Genomic DNA, 20685 nt, shown 5'->3' with positions numbered 1-20685 from the left:
GATGCTCATATATGCCGAATTGGGCATTCTCTACTCTACATACATGAATCCCTGAGAGTCCTCGTACATCTTCTCACGCGGTGGTGAAACCGTTAAGCGGTTCGCCCCTACCCTGCAATGGCAGGTGCTGCCACCGTTGGAGATTGCGAGATAGACGTTGCTGTTCCGAAGCAATCTATCACAACCAATCATTAATTTAACTCCTACTTGCCGTGTAGGCAGTTTGCTCACAATCCTATGGGCAGGATATGATGATGTCACAAGGTCGTGTGACATAGTACAACGAGACATGGTCATGTAACCTGCCCATTTTTCGACTATAGCGGTTTCCCGATGCCGGGAAGAATCTTCTGTGCCATGTCGGTCATAGGGTGCCACCTTAAGTGGATAGGGTGGCCACTTGGGCTGCCATACCCTGTCCCATTTTTCGTTCACAAACCCGACGACGTCCTATCCACACAGCCTAAATAATTTCCACTGCAGCGAACAAAGGTACTAGAACCGGTATGTCACCACCTGTTGTGTCATTTCCTACCAGCTTGCCCTGCATGCATCTCTGCCGCTAGGACATCTTGAGCGCGTGAATTACGCCCAAGTCCGGTGGCTGAATCTTGAACTTTACATTGGGTGGCTAGGTGAGCATTGTCACCATACAGTCGAAAAAGGCAAGGCGTGGTGCGTCGCAAAGTTTTCACGCAGGAGCAGGTGGTCCTATATTTTTGAACTCAAGAAGACACCTAACGAGATAATTCTGCTTCACCCTAATAAGCTTATGCCTGGGCACGCTCCTGAACAACCACAGAAGCCACGCATTATGCAGGTCTTTATGTACGCTCTGTAACGAGCGGAAACGTAACTCCAAACACATCACAATTCGCTTCACTTGCTGATGGTGAACGACAGCCGCATGTAGCATCCTCGTCGCCATAAGCACCTTAACGCGAAACATTGTGTTGCCTTCTACCAGCAAAGGTTTCGTATTTGAAGGCATTCATTTTTGACGGCTCCATATGGTAAAAATCTTGCGCTTTTTCTACAGAAGCTGGCCTTTCTTATTTCATTTGTAGGTCCCTCCACTCTTTCATTGCGCGGCTGTCACAGTGACATGGACAAGGCCTTTAAACTCTTCGCTAATGGAATGCGTCGTGGCTTTCGACTGCGCAGTTGAATTAATGGTGCCTCTCCGTTCCTTTTAGCGTAGTTATGCGCCACGGTTGTTCGTTGTGTCTGAGGCACAGTCGCGTCGCTATATGAATATTTTGACGGCAGGATCCCTTCTGCTCGCAATAAGCAAGCGTACATTATAACAGCTCCATTTAACTCTTTAAAAAGTGAGAATTAATTTTACATTGACATGGAAATGATATCTCATAGAAACTACACGTATTTAAAAGAATCAACGCTATTGACTAAGCCCATGCAGTGTCAACAAAAAATTTTCCTTATGACGATGGATTTTATGGCGCAAGGGCATCTGTGGTCAAAGAGCGCCGTAGTACAAGGTATTTTTTCTCTTACTCAAGGTGGGGTCAAAGACTGATTTCCCAAGCGTTTGACTCTGAATAAGCCGAGCACGGGGCCACGGAAAAGCTTGTACCCATTGCATCACTGGTAGGTACCCGGCGGCACTGGTGGTCGAATCCCGCACCTCCCACATGCGAGGCGGACGCTCAGACTACTAGGCCATTGCTGCGGTACGGAGAGTTAAGAGGGCTTATAGCTGGAAATGTATAACGCCTTTTTTGCAAAGCCTGATCGATGAATTCAGACGATTTAAAGTTTGAAGCAAAACAGGCCGTATTTATCTCTCGAGTTGTCAGAACATGCATCCAGGCTTACGCTGACAGCGCTATGTCCTGCTTTCTGTTTGTCGCAAAAGCTTGCGCACCTCGCTCATTAGTAGTACAAAAGAATATTCCCTTCTTCATAGGGGATGCCAAACTTTCTTTCTCACTTTTCAACAAATTATACGAAACTGATTTCTAATAACAGATAGAGCTGTGCCTCCTTGCTTTGCTTCTGTTTTTTTGCTCTCGTGGCTTCGCAAGAATATGACTGCTCATCTGCCGTAACTACAAAAACCTTGTGGCTATTGTCAGGCGCGTTCCTTACGAACGTAGCTTTTGTGGGCTTTTCTGATTTAAAAAAAATAGACTTAAATTATGTCTTTTGAAAACGAGTGACAAATGTTGGTTCCAGCGTAAGCCAGCTTGTCCAGCGGGCTGCTGCTACGGGAGGTTATGTCCGGAGTGAAGCTCCGTTCGCATTTATAATTTTATAATTTATAATTTAGATATAATTTATAACAATACAATAAATCGAGATTTCACTAAATAAAACTGCATTTTGCGCCATAAATGTCGCGGATTTTCGGAAAAAAGATGGCTGTTCTAGTGCGAACATAAAAGAGAAGATATTGTTTCTCCCTTTCGGCAAGCTTTATCTTCATGATTAAACATTAATAATTGCAGACGGAATTTTACTTCTCCGATATCTGTAGCGCTTTCCTCCAGAGCATTCTCCACGTAATTGCAACAGCACAGCACTGCAACAAGTAATGCCAAGCGGATCACTGACGAAATCTGCTGTTTCTCGTAGCTATACTGGTCCAAACAACCCCTGTAATAAATTTTCTTACAAGCGCGGCTTCTTTTGTACGACGCCCTTCGGGAGAATGCCCACAGCCTATGACCAGCAGTTTTCGAAACATAGCGTAACACTGCGACAGCTGGCTTTAGGGCGTTTACGTTTTTGGTTCGCAGCAGCGAATTCGAGTGCTTTCTGCTTTTCTTTCCTTGCGTTATATTTTCTTCCTACTTTTTTCCTTACAAACAATATGAAATGCTTTGTGCGCCGTTGTGGCAGCAATAATTGTTTTGGTGTAGTACACGCGCTCTTGCAGGAATATAGTGTCGTACACGCGTTCATGCAGAAGCTTATCTTTAGCTCAGTCGACAAGCTCATGTCGTTGCCTTTTGACAGCGGACGTTAACGCAGTGTTTATGGAAGGTTCTGGTTAGTTTACGCAGGCCGGCAACCCTGCTACCTTGGCTGTCCACGAAACACTGTATCGGCATGCAAAAGTCACAACGGCTTCTGAGGGACTCTGACATTGCACTCCGAGCGCAGAGTCCGCTCACACCAGAACTGTGGGCCGGACTGAAGTTTCTAGTGGCATTTGTATGCCGAAATGAATAGAGAGATGCTGCAATTGCTACGTAAAACTTGCTCTACGCTCTTTGTCTCGGTTTCACGTAAACCCTCCTGGCTCGATACAGATACGTTCCCGTTAAATCCTCTGTTTCATTTATTTTATCTAGAATGAGGCTTGTTTCGGCTTTTTAAGTGGCACAAACACTTTCGCAGCCCCTTTCCCTCCTTTTTGAGTGGAACTTATGCGGGACACGTTCATTATACTGGAACAGCAAGCTTGTCGTTTTTTCTTGTAATGTTTAAGTGCAACACAGGTTCGAGATACTTTAAGGCGCGTTCGAGATAGAACTAGGTCACTGCTCACGAGATAAAACGGCAGCGAGAGTCGCGATGGGCGGCTTCCTTTTTCTTCCACCTTTGGGCATGCGGCCAGAAGGCGTGTGATACTTTGAGAAAAAACATAGATTATACTATTGGAGACAAGCTTTGAGCCAATGGTTCTTACTGCCTCTATGTCGTGCTTAAGCCCAAAAGCGTGACATTGCAGCCAGCTGGCAGGTGCCTGCGTTTTAGTTTCTTGTAAAGCGATTAAGCATGATGCCGCAGAACTCAGTGAAAATAATTGGTTACACAGTTTTGTTTGAGAGCCTTTTCTTGCTTTGTTGTTTTTGCTATATTTGAATTTAACTCTGCATAGCACACGTGCGATTCCTGCATCTTACTCCCCCTAAAAAATTGACGCCATAGGAAGAGTTCAGTTCGGTGAGCTTGCTCAGCAGTCAAGCACCTCATAACCTTTAACTCTCTCAGGTCAGTGCTCCAAGTAATTCTGAATTAAGCAGTAGCAGGATAAGTTGATTCAAGTACATTCGAACTTGGATGTAACGAACCTCGACATAACGAAATTCGCGATGCACAAATTTTTACGCTCAAAGTTCTTGCTTCCTTTGAAATGTATATATTTCCCCTCGATTTAATGAAGTAGTTTTGCGCCGCAGTTTCTACACAATGATGTTTTTGCTAGCACAAAAAAAAAATCTGGCCAGATACTACTACTTGTAAAGTACAAAAAATTGGTGCGTATTGTAGAAACGTGAAGGGTGTTTTTAGAGGCAATGAAGGTAAAAAGAAATTGTCAGTGGCTTAGCTTGGCTAACCATGGAATTAATCGAAATGCAAGCGTGCTTGCTGAGCGTCTCAGCCTTAATTGTGCATGGCAGCTGTGCTACACGCTCGCGACAGCCGTTATATATATACACACACGACCACGTGGCTATGGCGTGGCATCACATTGTCGTACGACCCTCATCGTATGTCATCACATGGCTTCATATCATCTAATCGGATGTCTTAAGCTCAAAGGTCAACGTCCTTCAAGTCCATTCTCAGCCTACGCGACGACTGCTTTACCTCGCGTAGTAAAGCTTTTCCCTTCAAAAAACATTTTCTCGTGGCGCTCCGGGCAGTACAGAGATCCAAAAAGTATATCGAAATATCGCGTCCATTGTATTCGCTAGCATGCAAATACACGCTGAGACAGTCATTTTTTTGTCATGTAATTGTGGTTTTTGAGCTTTTGTTCTTGAGTTAACTCACGCTCGCTCATCTTGCCCCGCCGCGGCGACTCAGTGGTTAGGGCGCTCGACTGCTGATCCCGAGGACGCGGGTTCAATACTGGGCGTGGCAGCCGCGTTTCAATCGAGGCGGATCGCAAGGTGCCAGTGTGCAGTGCGATGTCGGCGCGCGCCGCTTGGCTTCGTATGCGGTGAAAGCGCCCGTTTCACGGCAGTCGGTGACAGGTCGCTGCGTCACCTTGCGAAGATCGTGACAAATGTCGGTGGTGGGTTTATACCTCCAGAAATGAGACAGGATGTCGTGATATCTCAGTTCGGTCTGACAATCCTTGACAAATGCACACTGACAAATCTGACAAATGCACACTGTGCCTGAGAGAAGCGGCTTGGCTCCACAGGAAAATTCGATTGAACCGATACTTTCAAATATGCGATTTCGAGTCAAAGAAGCTTTGCTCTAATACGCGCGGCGTTCATTCTGTATGTTGCTTCTTATAAAATCGGTTCTATTCACGAAAGCTCGTAGACAAACGAAGCGGGACTAGAAAGGTTTCAGCAGTGTGGAATATCATTTGCGCCGATGAAGGAAAAAACATAGATGCCATGAAGTTCGCGATATAACAAAGTTTTTTTCAAAAGTGGGTATGTATGTCTTTTATAATAAGACATACATACCCTGTTTGGAACTTGAAAGCTAGCCCACGCCAGCTGTAGAGCTCAACTATAAACAAATATGACCCAAGCCAGGTTAGTTGGTCACAAAAGGTTAACCTTCGCCGCCAGGAAAAATGGAAGAACCAAGAAGTGAGTAGCATATAGGACAGTTGTGAGAAAGAGATAGGAAAGGGAAAGATAGAGGGGAGGATAGGAAAAGGCGACGGCCGATTTCCCTCGAGCGGGTCAGGCCGGAGGTGCCGTCTACAGGAAGGTGGAGACAAAGTGGTGCGTTGCCTCCGCCGAGGGGCCTTAAAGGTCCAAACACTCGGCATCGGCCCAACCGCCAGGAACCTCTTTTCGCCGGACACGCGATGCCAAGCACGCCTAGGCGCGGGTCCTCTGGTCCGTGGTGATGCACCTCCACCATCATACCCCTCCGGGGACGTCCCTGCGGATGCTCGGGAGCCCATGGTGTCGACACTCACCAACGCCCGTAAACTGCAGACGCCCCCCTGCGGGGATATGAAGGAAAGAGGTGTACAGAAGACGACGTGGATTAACCGAAGGCTACAGAGGATGAGGAAGAAGCATTCGGTCAGGTGGAGAGAGATGATTGCTGGAGGAGAGAAAAGGAGAAGATGACGACAAGGCTTACGTGGACTAACGCCAAGACTATAAAAGGGTGAGAGAGAGCGAGTTACGGGGCGGGGAAGAACAGAGAAGCGGAGGCTCCAACGGGTAAGGGACGCTTCGGCCGGAAGAGAGCGACGCCGGCCACTGCTCCGGTGAGCTCGCGTTCTACGACTTCGCTTCGTGAATTTCCTACTGTTCCTGAGCCCGTTCCGGGGAGTTAACTGAGGACGCTACCAGCTGCTACGGCCAGGGGTGTCTCCAGCACTGTTGCCACGCGTTCGGGGGTGCCCCAACGCCAACAACACCGAAATCATCTCCCAGGCGCTTGGACCGGGAGCTTGTACGACACAGCCAGCGACGCCAGCCCAAACGCGTCGAACGCCACCCCGACGCCGGCTACTGGACAGATACAATGTCGCAGCCGCAGCGAACCAACCGTGAGCCCGAACGCCAACCACTAACAGTAGAACGCTAGTAGTATACGCTGGTAGCGGTGTTTCTGGGCCTTGTGTATTTGTAGTCTTTGTTCTGTGTGAGTTTTGTTGTATTTCTATGCTAGTGTGTGTGTCACGTAGGGTGCATTAAATGTGCGTGTGTGTGGGTACATCTGTCACCTAGTCCATTCTTTCGGTCTGAGTGTTCTCCTGGGAGATTCGTGACGGCGTCCCGATAAACAGCTTAGAAACAAACCTCTTGAGATGGACATGTATAAAACTCTCTTTTCTATTCCTCGTAAATAGAGAACATATCTGTGAGCAGTGTTTTAAAACCGATGCATAACTCTTTACTCGACACCAAGGACTTTTGAAAGCAGTCTGTGGTTATCACTTCTTCTTTGAATCCGGTGGTCAAAAAGTTTGATTGGCCGTTGTCCTAAGTAACAGCGAATGCAATCAAAATATGTTTATTAACTGCTTCTAAACTTATACTATCCAGTATTTAAATATGTCTCAAACTGCTTTGCAGAGCATTTTAAAAAATTTGTCCTCTTTGATTTTGGCACTTTAATTCATCCTTTGCGGCTGTGAGCAGTAGGCAGCTAACTGTAATTTTTCTTACGTTCACGGATCTGTTTTATGTATTTTGTTTACTATACCACGGGGCCTTCGCGTGTAGCCTTTAGGGGGTGATTGGGCCATGTGAATTTAAACATGGCCGAAAACAGTTACCGCTTTCTTCACCTTTAAAACAAACCACGTAAAAAGTGAACTTTCATTTTTCTTGTTTATTTCTCTTCATTGGTTTTCTATTGGTTTATTACCACTTTGATGCGTTGTCCTTGAAAAAAATCAACACGTTGGTGCGTAAACAAAAACGTAAAGCTTGTGGTTGTGCTCGCCAACTTATTAAAAAAAAAAAGAACTGAGTGTACTATTTAGCGTTGCTCCCACTGCGCCATACTGCTCATTTTCTCTCCAAACAGTAAAAACAGAACTGAGTGTACTATTTAGCGTTGCTCCCACTGCGCCATACTGCTCATTTTCTCTCCAAACAGTTTGCAATCCATAGCGGGAACAGATATTAAAGTATGAAAGCCCAGACAACAAACGCAGAGTGGTTACATCCATCGAGAGTAGAGGAAGTCAGTATTAAATGTACCTTTAAACTCGAATCGCAGAGGCTATGTTTAATAAAAATTGGCATAAAGGCGCATTACTGAAAGTTGCCCATAAGGCCAGTTCCATAATTTTATATAATTCCATAGGGATTATATGGATTCAGTATAGAGCGAATGGAGTCAATATGGACATTATGGAAAGCGCGTATAGTATCTTACCGACGCCATAGGACGTCATGCGGATTTTATGGAAGTTATAGAAATTTTTACGGAATGTTAATGGACTCCATACACATAACGTATGGACGTTCATGGAGTTTTACCCATAATATGGACTCCGTATTCCTATAATTTCGTACAAGCAACTCGAATGGAGCGTTTCAGTAGGGAACGTTTTATTGATTTCTTCTTAGAACGGTTGCAAAATATTTAATGCTGTTATCAAAATTAGGTCAGAGTCATAAATGTGATTTACATGCTTTAGTGCAACAGTCTACTACCCGCATTCTCGCAAAAACTCGATGTCTAAAGCCGATAGCTGGCTCCGAAAGAGGAACCTTGTTTGCACAGTCCAACCGATGGCATTATGTGCCATCGAAGGGCAGTGGCGCATCGCCTAACCGCTACATCACTGCGCTAGGAGTGGTACGAGGACCCCCAGTGATTTAACAATATCAAGTCGAGACTAACCAATTCCGCTCATATGGGCATTAACTCACAGACGCTATCGGAATAACTTCCATAGGGGAACAATGGATCCGTACACTAGAAGCAAATCGAAGACCGAGCTATGCAAATCAACAGTCATTTTTTTGTTCATTACGCGTTTTTACACTATAGATAACTAAATATTTTTCACTTGCGCAGGGTACGTTCATAAAACTGTGATAGCATTGATTCTATGTGTGCCTCGCTAATGCAGATTACGTAGCAAGGCTCAACTCACTGTCACATGACAGCCTAGGTGCCATTACAAGAAATGACCTTGCAGACTAATGACTGGGTAAATTGAACCCGAAATTACTCTTTGCACATACATCTAAACAAAGCAGATCTCTACTGATGGGCAGAGAAAGATGACTAGCGTGCTGTCGCAAATCTTGCGAAGCGCGTAAAATTCTTTTCCAACTATAAAGTGCGAATAGCATGCAATGCATGTCGTCGTAATTCTAGGAGTCAAAAACTTTGCTTTGCTGCCAGAAAAAAAAATTATTAAAAATTCAGTATCCTACATGAATAAAAGAAAGTATAAAAGCTGAATTTGCGCATTTGCGACAATGTGAGCGCTGCTAGGGCTAAAAAGGGACCTGTACCGATGATACCTACACCGGGCTTCGGTTCCTTCTGAAGCGGTAACCACAATGGCTACTTTAAAGTTTCCTGCTACTTGTGCCGATTGTTTGCCTGCATCATTCACCAGGTTGCAGCATAAGTTTTTTCAGGGTGGTGTCAGCAACTTTTTACGTATTTGCTAAAAGTAACTTTTCGCATTTATTGATGCCTGAATACGTCATTTCTGCTTTTGGTCGGCGCTGTCGGTTAAACTTTTTTGGGCTACTAGTTTTCGAAGTGAAAAGTTTGTAAAAACGACTTGTTTACAAATCACAGAATGAATGTATGGTTAATGTAGTACTAAAAAATATTAATGTGACTTTAAATTCCGAGTGAATTATACGCCTCGAAGTACATCGAAAACAGGTCAAGGAAATGGGCTTTGTGGGGTTTGTTTTGAGGAAACATGAAGTGCATAATTCATTAAATTTCAGCCACAAGTCAACATAACACAGCGATAACTAGTAATCACAACGCAGCAACCACTGACAGTAACGGCTCTATGATTTTCTCAAGTGCGATGCTTGTAGCTTTAGAGCACGCGTAGCTAAAAATCAGCACAGCCATGAGCTAGTAATTTGAGATGTATTGTATATCGTAGGGTTTGCATATTGCATGCAAGCATTATAAAACTTCATTGCACCGTCTTTGCCAGTGGTTTGACTAGGAGCAGTTGTCAACGGTAGACCGATGTGTGTAAATTTAGCCGGACGCAGGCAGGGAATAACTAAAAGTAGAAATTTATCGCCACTAAGCGTTCATTACGGAAGACGGAATTTGCCTTTTTGTTCGAATAAATGGCAGCGGAAAGTAAACGAAGACATCGAAGAAACACACAGACGAGGACGATGCTGCACTGACAACTGAACGTTTATTGGAAAGGCCGCATATTTATACTTAGAGACCAGCCAGTGCTTCGAATGATATCTTATCAATTCCTGCTTGCATCCCGGAACAGATATCTCACTTCTTTTTTCGATAGGCCAACCGATGGCGTGCTGACGCATTGCTCTCCGGATTCACGGATGGCCCAGGCTTCCAGGATTTCTCTTGTCAGCTTGTCTTTGCTCTTTTTCACTACCTGCACGTGGTGAAGGTCAGCAGGGCTTGTTTGTTTTTTGCAAGTTTCGCAATCTCTGCAGTGTATCGCAAGGTTGGTGCCAGACCTGCCTGATATGGCTGTTGCGTGCTCTCTTGCTCTGTCGTTGACGCATCTCCCGGTTTGGCCTATGTAATGCTTCCCGCAGAATAGAGGGATACGATAAACGATGCCCTGAAAGCACTGAGACAAGCTGACAAGAGAAATCCTGGAAGCCTGGGCCATCCGTGAATCCGGAGAGCAATGCGTCAGCACGCCATCGGTTGGCCTATCGAAAAAAGAAGTGAGATATCTGTTCCGGGATGCAAGCAGGAATTGATAAGATATCATTCGAAGCACTGGCTGGTCTCTAAGTATAAATATGCGGCCTTTCCAATAAACGTTCAATTGTCAGTGCAGCATCGTCCTCGTCTGTGTGTTTCTTCGATGTCTTCGTTTACTTTCCGCTGCCATTTATTCGATCATGCACCAACTAGCTCAACAATCCACCTTATTATGCCTTTTTGTTGCCGTAATATTAGCGATCTGAAAAATGTTGCTAAAGGAAAAGCTGATTCTAATAACTATTATTTAGAAAAGACGACAAAAAAGCAGATTATTACATTTATCAAGAAATAGTTTATCTAGGAGAGGTCAATTCTCCAGAAACTACACACCTTGGGTTTATTGCCTCAGATTACGACCAGAAAGCGGGTTAATTTTATCGTCATCACCTTTCATCCCGAGAATTAAAAACAGAGTTCTGTTCTAAAGAGACTTTCACGCAATAGCTGCTTCGCTAGACAAAGAAACTATTTCTTGGGATAGTTGGCTCCTCATGATTTTGACAAAAATGTAAGAGCACAAGAAGACAGGAACAAGTAACAGAAACAGGCCAAAGCGCTTAGCGCTTTGGCCTGACTGAGCAAAATCTTCGTTACGCGTAAGAGTATTGTTTAAGTCTGTGCCACAATAATAAAACTTTTCCGCCCAGAAAAAAGAGTTAAATTACCTTGATTATATTAATCGGTGAGCATTTTGACTACTAAATGATATAGTAACAGAAGCAAATATTTTGAGCTTTTTTCTTATAGCATCACGTTAAATGCATTTTCAAACCAGTATCGTTTATGGTATGAAAGAGATGCGCTCTTCAGCAGCTTTGAGAAAAATATTCACGAATGTTCGCTCAAACACTAAAGCAACGAAAAAAAGATGCTAAGTGGTTGCGAACTATTTCTTAACACGCTAAAGTCTTATAAGGGTGTCGCCCGGCTGCTTCTTGCCTTTTGCTATTGCCTGAGACCTACGGTAAAGTCTGAGACCTAGAGACTGCTGCAACCAGGGTTACCGCAACAATCGCAACCAGTGAGTGTTCACATGGGCGGCGCTGTGCAAATTACCGTATGTTTATGGTTTGTGCTTAAGCTCTCACTATACACTGAGGACGTCTCAGTATAACAGCTTTCGCAGTAAAAGAAAATCTACGAATCTTGAGCTCAGCCGAGTATAGGTATTAGGAACTTTTTACACATCATAAAGCGCTCTATCAAGTGTGGCGGAAAATATTGTCAAATCAAAATTTCAGGAGTTACTTCACAGTTCAAGAAACCAGCTGCCCTGTACAGCTGCCAATACTGCTGCTTACAGGAGCTAGCGACGGAGTTTATTACTTGTTTGCGCCTAAAGCTAAAGATTTAAATTCTCGCTGCTGCGCTACAATACAACCGCCGGGGTGCCTCAGTGCTTAGGACGCTCGGCTACTGAGCCGGAGTACCCGGGTTCGAAACCAGCTGCAGCGGCCATGTTTAAATGGAGGCGAAACGCAAAAGGCGCCCGCGTGCTTTGCGATGTCAGTGCACGTTAAACATCCCCAACTGGCCGAAATTATTCCGGAGCGCTCCAGCTCCTGATTCTTGATTCTCTTTATCTCCTTTCCCCGCCGCGGTGGCTCAGTGGTTAGGGCGGTCGACTACTGATCCGGTGTTCCCGGCTTCGAACCCGACCGCGGCGGCTGCGTTTTTATGGAGGAAAAACGCTAAGGCGCGCGTGTGCTGTGCGATGTCAGTGCACGTTAAAGATCCCCAGGGGGTCGAAATTATTCCGGAGCCCTCCACTACGTCACCTCTTCCTTCCTTTCTGCTTTCACTCCATCCTTTATCCCTTCCCTTACGGCGCGGTTCAGGTGTCCAACGATATATGAGACAGATACTGCGCCATTTCCTTTCCCCTAAAACCAATTATTATTATTATTATCTCCTTTCACCCCAACCTTTCTCTCATCCTTATGTGATATGTGAGGAAGATAGTGCGCCATTTTTCCGTATCCTCAAAAACCAATTTTTATTTTTATAATTGGTGTTTTGGGGAAAGGAAATGGCGCAGTATCTGTCTCATATTTCGTTGGACACCTGAATCGCGCCGTAAGGGAAGGGATAAAGGAGGGAGTGAAAGAAGAAAGGAAGAGGTGCCGTAGTGGAGGGCTCCGGAATAATTCGACCACCTTGGGATCTTTAACGTGCACTGACATCGCACAGCACACGGGCGCCTTAGCGTATTTCCTCCATAAAAACGCAGCCGCCGCGGTCGGGTTCGAACCCGGGAACTCCGGATCAGTAGTCGAGCGCCCTAACCACTGAGCCACCGCGGCGGGTCAAATTTTTTTTTTATTTTTCAAAAATACAATACACTCACCTCTCATGCGAGGAACTGTACATACGCTTTATGTACGTGCGCTGCAGCCATGCTACGGAAGAGGCATGGTGAAGGGGCACATTCATACGAAGGTTATTGGGAATATTGCGAAAAGGAAACAAAAATAATGAATCCTTGCTTCATGGGTACAGCACGTAATCGTGCTCGCTGGTGAGCGAACTAGTTCACGCAATTATACGTCACGAAGAACAGTGACACGATTCTCTTTGCTAGGCAGCAGTTGAAATTTCGAATTTATGGCGCGGGAAATATGTGCGGACGGACTTGCCGACCTTGTCGGGTATAGGTTGTCACAAAAAGCGTCACGTAGGTGTATTGTAGCGAAAGCTACATTGGCCACGAACTTGCGATATCGCTGTGGCACTCGTGAGGAGGCACAAAGTCGTTGCCTAGCAACGGCTGCAGCTGATGGACGCCGCGCGCTCGCCGCGCTATCAGGCATGACGTCACACCGCGCTCATCGGCGCGGAGGCGCCCTTACACCCCCTTACGCACTTAGCCGCTAACCAACGTATTCGGTGGCGCTATCTCCGGGAGCCACTGAAACCCTCGCGCACTCACTAAATAACAAAAAGAACAGCGTCGAGGCCGGGAATCGAACCAGGGCCGTTGGCGTTAGAGGCGCAGACGGCTCAGGGTTTCATCATTAATAAAGGCGAATCTAGATAATGCATGGGTTTCATATATTAACTCTACCGAACCAGTAGTCGCCGTGTTTTCGCTACGTATATACTGGCCTAACAGAGCTAGGTCATCAGCAATTTTTTTTCTTCGTTCGACCGACAGCGACGTTGTAGACTTCGGCCTCCCGCTTAACAGAAGTCCTTCCAACACACCTCTGCTTCATGGTTGGCTGCATCCATGTGCCTATTCGCAAAGCAGTTGATACGCTACGTCGCCCCTAGCTATTTTTCAAGAGGCAGCCACCAGGGCCATGCACGCAAGCACCGTTGCAGATCAAGTGCGGAGCAACTGGACCTTGCATTGGAAGTTAGGGAGTGTCACCTGTTGGAAACAGCGCTGCACATGTGCAATACATCTCAGCAGGTGTCCCTTTGTGTCTTCACCTTCTCTTTCTTCTCCCCTCTTCGTTTTTCTCTACATATTCGGGAAGTGATAGAAGAGGCAAAGTGAACTGATGACGACGCTGACAGGGACGCTACGCGGTGTACACAAAGTCAGAGAACAAAGCTGAAATAAGTATCGGTGTATAAAAACAGAGCATAAACTTTGCGACGAAGAATACGATATGCAGCCATAAGTAGGGTGATCTGGAGGTATAGTGTCAGTAGCCTTTCCTGCACAGCTACGTTCAGGTTGACATTAGGTTGCCTATTTAGAGAAACGAAAACGAAGGACAGGAAAGAACAGAAAATTTGGTCCTTCATGTTGTGCTGAATCAGCAAAATGTATGTTAACTAACTAGCCCAATAACTCATACCGTTTATATCACCACCCTACGACGGCAGAGCGACCGAAAGCATGCCGTTTTTTTTTTGGCTTGAAAGAAAAAATCTCCACGTCGTAATAGCAGTGCAACCCTGGTCTATCCGCGTTTCACCCGGCGCCCAGAAGTGTTACATCACGATAAAACTGTGTGCATCAAAGGACGCTGAAAAAGCGTCTGAGTTATAGGAATTAAATAAGAAAACATCCCGCACCGTCAAAAGCGCGCACGGAAAAATCAGCACACTTCATTCCAGGATGAGGCAAAATTAGTACGTCAGCCCATTGAATAAGAGCATCCTGTCAGAAAAGGAAATGAACTGCGCATCACAGCGAAAAAACAGCACAGTACTGTGGAGCTCTGGGAGTGTGCTACTGCTCCGGGTCCTGCCATGCATCTTGCCTTAGCTGCATTTGCGAAACCAACGTCGATAAAAGTACTTCGTTGCATCGTCCATCTGTTCTCGTACTTCTATTCTGATTTCACATTTTGAAGCAGTTGGTGTCGGCTAGACGGCAGAGAGAGGGACAGAGAACAAACATTTATTTGTAAAAGGTAGCGCGGAGCTGATTATGGAAGGGGTCCTCATTCAAGACTCCAGTGGCTCCTGCCGACGCTTTGGCGATGACGACTAGCGCCTCCTGGTCTTACAGGGTGCCGCTGGCCAGCGTCACCTTCCTATACTCCAGCGCCGCGTTCTGCGGCCTCAAGTGGTTCGGTTTAGCTGAGCATGCCCATGTAATATGCGTGAACGTGGGAATATCGCCACACTAAGGACATGTATCTGCTAATAATGCGGGGTGAATGTGGTGTAGGTGGTGAAGATTAGGGAAGGAGAGTGTTTGGATGCGTCTTAGGTAGTATGAGTCTGCCGGGTCAAGTTTCTTATGTGGTGGGGGTTAGAGAAGCCTAGTTAGGCGGAGGGTATCTAGACGGGTTGAAAAATGGGTTTGGTGGGGGTAGAGAGTAGAGTCAGTGGGCCTTGCTCAGTTGGTATAAGCTACAGCTAGGGCATCTGCCCTAGCATTGCGATTGCCTGCATGTCCTGTGACCCAGGTGATGACATGATCATATTGGCGATGACCGCCCAGAACTCTGAGAGCCATGCGCGGGACACGTTCACTTGTATAGGCTCTGCAGGCGGCTTGCGAGTCTTTAAAAATGTGGCTCCTGTGGTGTTGGGTGTCGATCATTTTGATGGTGATGGCTATTGCAATGGCTTCTGCTGGCGCCGGATCCGGTAGTGGGAAGGAAAGGGTTGTAAGCATGATTGAGAGCACCGCAGGTATATCTTCGAGGCTGTGTATAGGAAACCACATGCACATGCAGGTGGAGGCTGCGAAGACGGGCCTGACAACGGGGGGGGGGGGGAGGGGGGGGACGGTGCTCATAGCTCATGCGGTAAGGGGTAGGATACATATAAATGGGGGAGAGGATAGCATTGAAAAGAATTCCGGGGCTATTTTGCTGGTGGCTTGCGGGTCACTTATTCTAAATAGGATGGCCCTACCCGCCGAGTTGGGGACGACCGGAGTCTGTTGGAAGTTCAGAAGAGCCTCCTGGATTTCCCCAAACGTGCTGAAAACCCTGAGTGTAAGCAGTCTATTGGTGGATGTACACATGAGGAGGCCCAGGCCTCTTTTAAAGAGTGTGTGGATAAGGATATCGATCCTACCATCGGCAGTGCGATCAATATTGTGGTATGGAAGACCATATTGAATTCGACTCAAGGCCAGAGTCGTGACAAGTATAGTGTCGTCTTCGCATAGGCTCTTGCGTTGTCGAGCTATACGTCCTACCATACGTGCGATACTGAGCACGGACGCGCGTAGAGTAGAAATGGTGTAGGTGGTCTTGACGTCTTGCTGGACCCAAAGGCCAAGCATTCGGATGAGTGACTTTTCCTCTGTAGGGTAGTTGTGAATTGCGAGCATGACAAGACTGGGGGAACCATGAATGCGCATAATTTCACAATTGGATAACATTGCATACCGCTGGCCTGTACAAAATTCTCGACCACAGTGATGGCTCTTATAGGACTTGCTCCTTGGCGGTGAGGGATCCTCGGTTTGACCAGATGGTGATGTCATCCGTATAGATGGTATATCCGATGTCGGAGACCGTAGAGCTTGTGGGCGAGAAGGGCCATGACTATATTTAATAGGAGTGGTGATAGAACACCACCTTGTGGAGTACCCTTGTCACGTGTTTGGAAGGGAGATATAGTACATTCGATACCTATCGTAGCCGTGCGGGCAGTGAGGAATGTGGACGTCTATTAGAACATGAGAGATCAGCAATCTGTCTGATTTAGACATACTAGGATGGCAGTGTGAGAAATGTTGCCAAAGGAGCCGATAATGTCAAGTGTTAAAAGATGCTCTTCGCCGGGAGGCTTACCTGTGAGGACTTCGAGTTTGAGGAAAAGAAAGATGTCTGCGTTTGAAAGACCTGGTTCAAAACCGAATGTTAAAGGACGAAAGACATGATCCTCAATATATATTTTCAGGCGTATTTGAATAACGCTTTCGTATAGCTTGCCTGAGCAGAACGTGAGCCAACACCGAAAAGCTTTGAGGAGTTGCAAGAGCACCGAGAGGTGGTAGGAGCGGGACGTTAGTTTCTTCCCCCAAACCGCCAAAGTGGCGCACGAGCTGCGTGCCGAGAAGCCGCCAAGCAGCTGTTGTTGCAGGCGCGGCAATGTTACAGCCCTATTGGCTGACCTCGCCGGTAGATCTAGCGTCCTTTTAGGATGCTGCGTTGTCTTCGCTCGTACCTTGAGATCTTACTTGATTTCGAGCCCTCTGTATCAAATGGAATTCGCACGGATGTGAGCGGCATCGGCCTCGGTGCCGTTTTCGCTCAGCGCAAAGCTTTCTTCAGTCAGTCCGTCATTGCTTACGCCATCTGCGCAATGATAAAAACAGTGTATAACTTATCACTCATCGAGAGGAATTTTGAGTGGTTGTTTGGACAACTGACTTTTTTTTAAGAAGGCATCTAGTAGGCATGCTTCTGCAATACCCGTTCGGTAATATCATAGATCGTCATGTTTTATCTAGGTTTTTATCTGACAGTTATCACGACGGTCACCTCACTTGTCGGGGCCTCCGTACTCAAGATGATAACGTAGATCTGATCGTAAGCCATGAGATGTAGACACTCTCAAGCGCGCTCTGAGCCGCGGCATCATCAGCCACCTTCTATTCTTGCCCTCAGACCTCCGCCACTTGACAGCATGGGTTCTGTCATGGGTTCTGGGAAGCCAAAAGAAATCTGGGGTGGTTCACTCTTGGGTCTCTAGGCAAGCATCTTTTAAGCACATGAATTTTCGTACGCGACCACCTGCTTCACAGCCGATATTGGTGTCCAGATGATTGCAAACAGTAGTTCGGGAATCCTTGGTATCTGCACTGCGTCATACCAACAGTTTGCATGAGGCCTGCCAGTAAGACCATGCCAGCGTGCTGAAAGATTTTAGACTTACCGTCTTCGGTACTACTGGCGGCGACTCTAATATTCTGCCCACCAGAACATTATTTTTGGCCCCACCTATTGTCCCAAAACGACCCGCCGCGCCAGTTCTTTGCTTTATTTTCCTGCCCGACGATATGACTGTGCGGACATTGGCCTCTGTGTGCTGTGTTGTGTTCGGTTTTATGGTGCATACGCAACTGAAGCCATCATGCCCTAAGAACAAGGTATAGGAAAAGTCTTTTGTGTAGTATCGAAATGTGAAAATCATTTATGGTGTACAGGCCCTCAAACGTTAATACTACCCAGTAAACAAATACACAAATTTAGAAATGGCTACTAGTAAAAGCTTTAAAGAGGGCTGGGTAACCTCAGTAGCTGTCATAGACTGCGCAAAGATATTGAAGCTCCCAACCAATCACAATAAAAGCCTCAAACTTTTTTTTCAATCAGGAGAAAGTGACTGAGGTGTACTAAAATTCAAACATACCAGTGGGTAGAAAATTTAGTCTCTTGAGAAATCCCGTTTCTTTAAGCTAAAAACAGATGACACATCAATAATTGCATCATCTCCTAAAAGCTGTGCAGGATGAAAAGAAATGTATTCGTTATAAAACTGAGTAGATTACTTTTCCTTAGTTTTTCCAGTTTCGCACAAGAAATTAAAATGTGGTTAATCGTAACTTCATCTCGGCCTTCTCCGCAGACAGGTTGAACTTATTTTGTCAGTAAAAAATTGTGTTTGAGGTTTGTTCGTTTTATACGAAGGCAGCAGATAATAACTTCCCTAAATCGTTCCTGGTGGATGCAGGACTTTCATTCGCCTATAACTTGTCTTACATTGTGTAATTTGTTATTTACATTGTTGTTCCATGCTGACTGCCATTTTTGTCTTATTTTGCGAATAATAGGTTAATGCAATTTCTGAACGGTATATTTACATTCTTTATTATTTGCTGATAACGGGTTTGAGCAGCGCACAAGTCCGCTCTTTCGTTGCCTTCAATTCCGGTATGGCTTGGTACCCAGCAGATTCTTAGGTTTTGTCCTTTAGCTGTGGCTGTTAGTATGTTGTGTATGATATCACCAAGTATAGGGTTACTGCATTTCTAGAGTGAAAGGCTGTAATCACACCTAGAGAGTCTGTGTATATAATACGGATCGTGAAGTGCTCGTTCACTACTTTTTTGTACGGCTACATAGATGGCGTAACATTCGGCATTGAAAAGGGAGGCATGTTGTGGAAGCCTTACTATTTCATTACAAGTTCCTTGCATTGCACCACTGCGCCTCCTACGTAGGCATCTGTTTTTGAACCATCTGTATAAAAAGCTCTGAAAGTACTGTATTTTTCCTTCAGTGTAAGACATTCTTGTATAATATGTTGTTGTGGAGTTTGTTTCTTCCGGAAGTGTGTAATAGTGAAATCGCAGATTGCAGAGAATATGTCCCATGGAGGCAGTGCGTCTCATGTTTGCGCAATACCAGGTAATGTGTTTAGGACGTCAGTAATCTGGCACATCTCTTCAAATCGCACGAGCAATAGCCTGGTAGATTGCGGTTTGTTGTTAATGAGCGTTCGAGATGGGCACTTCGTACCTATATGGTAACAAATGTTTTTATAGGGAACAGATTTTTAGAATGTACGAGCCGATAAGCATGGTTCTTCTGTCTGTAAGTGACAGTTCATTAGTTTCTACATATAGGCTGTTTATGGGTGATGTCCTGTATGCACCAATGGAAAGACGTAAACTTAAATAATGCACTGGATCCAGTCGTTGAAGATACGATGCTCTCGCTACCTAAATTATGCACTGGAACAAGTCGTTTAATATACAATGCTCTCGCTGACACATATAATATACATCCGTAATTCAAGGTAGAGCGCACCACGGCGCGATAAATTTGTAAAATACATGTCCTGATAGCACCCCAACGTTTACGTGACAGCACTTTGACTATATTTAGACATCCCTAGGTTTTCTTTTTCAGTGTGTTTATATGAGGAAGGAAACTGAGTTTTTTGACGAATGTTATGCCTAGAAATTTCAGCTCATTTTTGACGGGTATCTGTGTACCGTTTAGGTCTATGAATGGGTCGGCTTGTATGCCTCGTTTCAGCGGGAAAAGGGTGGCTACTATTTTCTGTGTGAAAAACTGGAAGTCGTTTTGATCTGCCCATGTCACTAGTTTATTCACTGTAAACTGTATTTGTCTCTCGCATGTTGCTACATTTGAGGATGTGTAGGCTATTTGAAGATAATCAACGTGCACAGAATACAAGATGGACTTTGGGATTATTTTACGTATAGAATTCTTTTTTATAATAGACAATGTCGTTCTTAAAATACACCCCTGAGAAACCCCGCTCTCTTGAATGAAGCTCCTAGACAGGGTTGATCTCAGGCGTACTTGAAATGAGCGGTCCGAAAGGAAGTCATTCAAGCAGTTCAACATCCTGCCGCGGATACCTAGGTCCCCTAGGTCGTTTAGGATCCCAAACCGGCAGGTTGTATCATACGCTTTCTATATATTGAAGAAAACGGCAAGAAAATGCTGTTTGTGCATAAAACCTTCTCTTATTGTGTTTTCGAGGCGAACTAAATAAACAGTCATTGAGCATCCCTTTTTATAACCGCACTGATGGACATCAAGAAGTTCGTGGAATTCAAGAACAAATGTTAGTGTTATATTCAGGACACTTTCCAAAGAATTGGCCAGACAGTTTGTACGGGCTAATGACCTATGGCTACAAGGAAAAGTTGGTGGTTTTCCAGGTTTCAAGAAAGGCATTATCGCGGCTGTTTTCCACGCCTTAAGCATTTTTTCTGCTATGAATATTTTGTTAAAGAATTTCAAGAGTACCCCTATGGTACGCTGAGAACGATGCGCGAGCATTTCTTACTGTATCTGATCGGGTCCTGGTGCGGTTTTATTTTCCGGCAGACAGTGCTGTATGTATTTATTGGAGAGTAATTAAAATTTTAATTGTTCCTTTCCCCCTCCACTCAACGGCTATATTTTTGTGTTTCAGAAATGACTGCTTATAGTGAGACGAACTGTA

Source organism: Amblyomma americanum, chromosome 5, assembly GCF_052857255.1.
Source record: "Amblyomma americanum isolate KBUSLIRL-KWMA chromosome 5, ASM5285725v1, whole genome shotgun sequence".
Lineage (NCBI taxonomy): Eukaryota > Metazoa > Arthropoda > Arachnida > Ixodida > Ixodidae > Amblyomma > Amblyomma americanum.
This window is presented reverse-complemented; position numbering follows the sequence as displayed.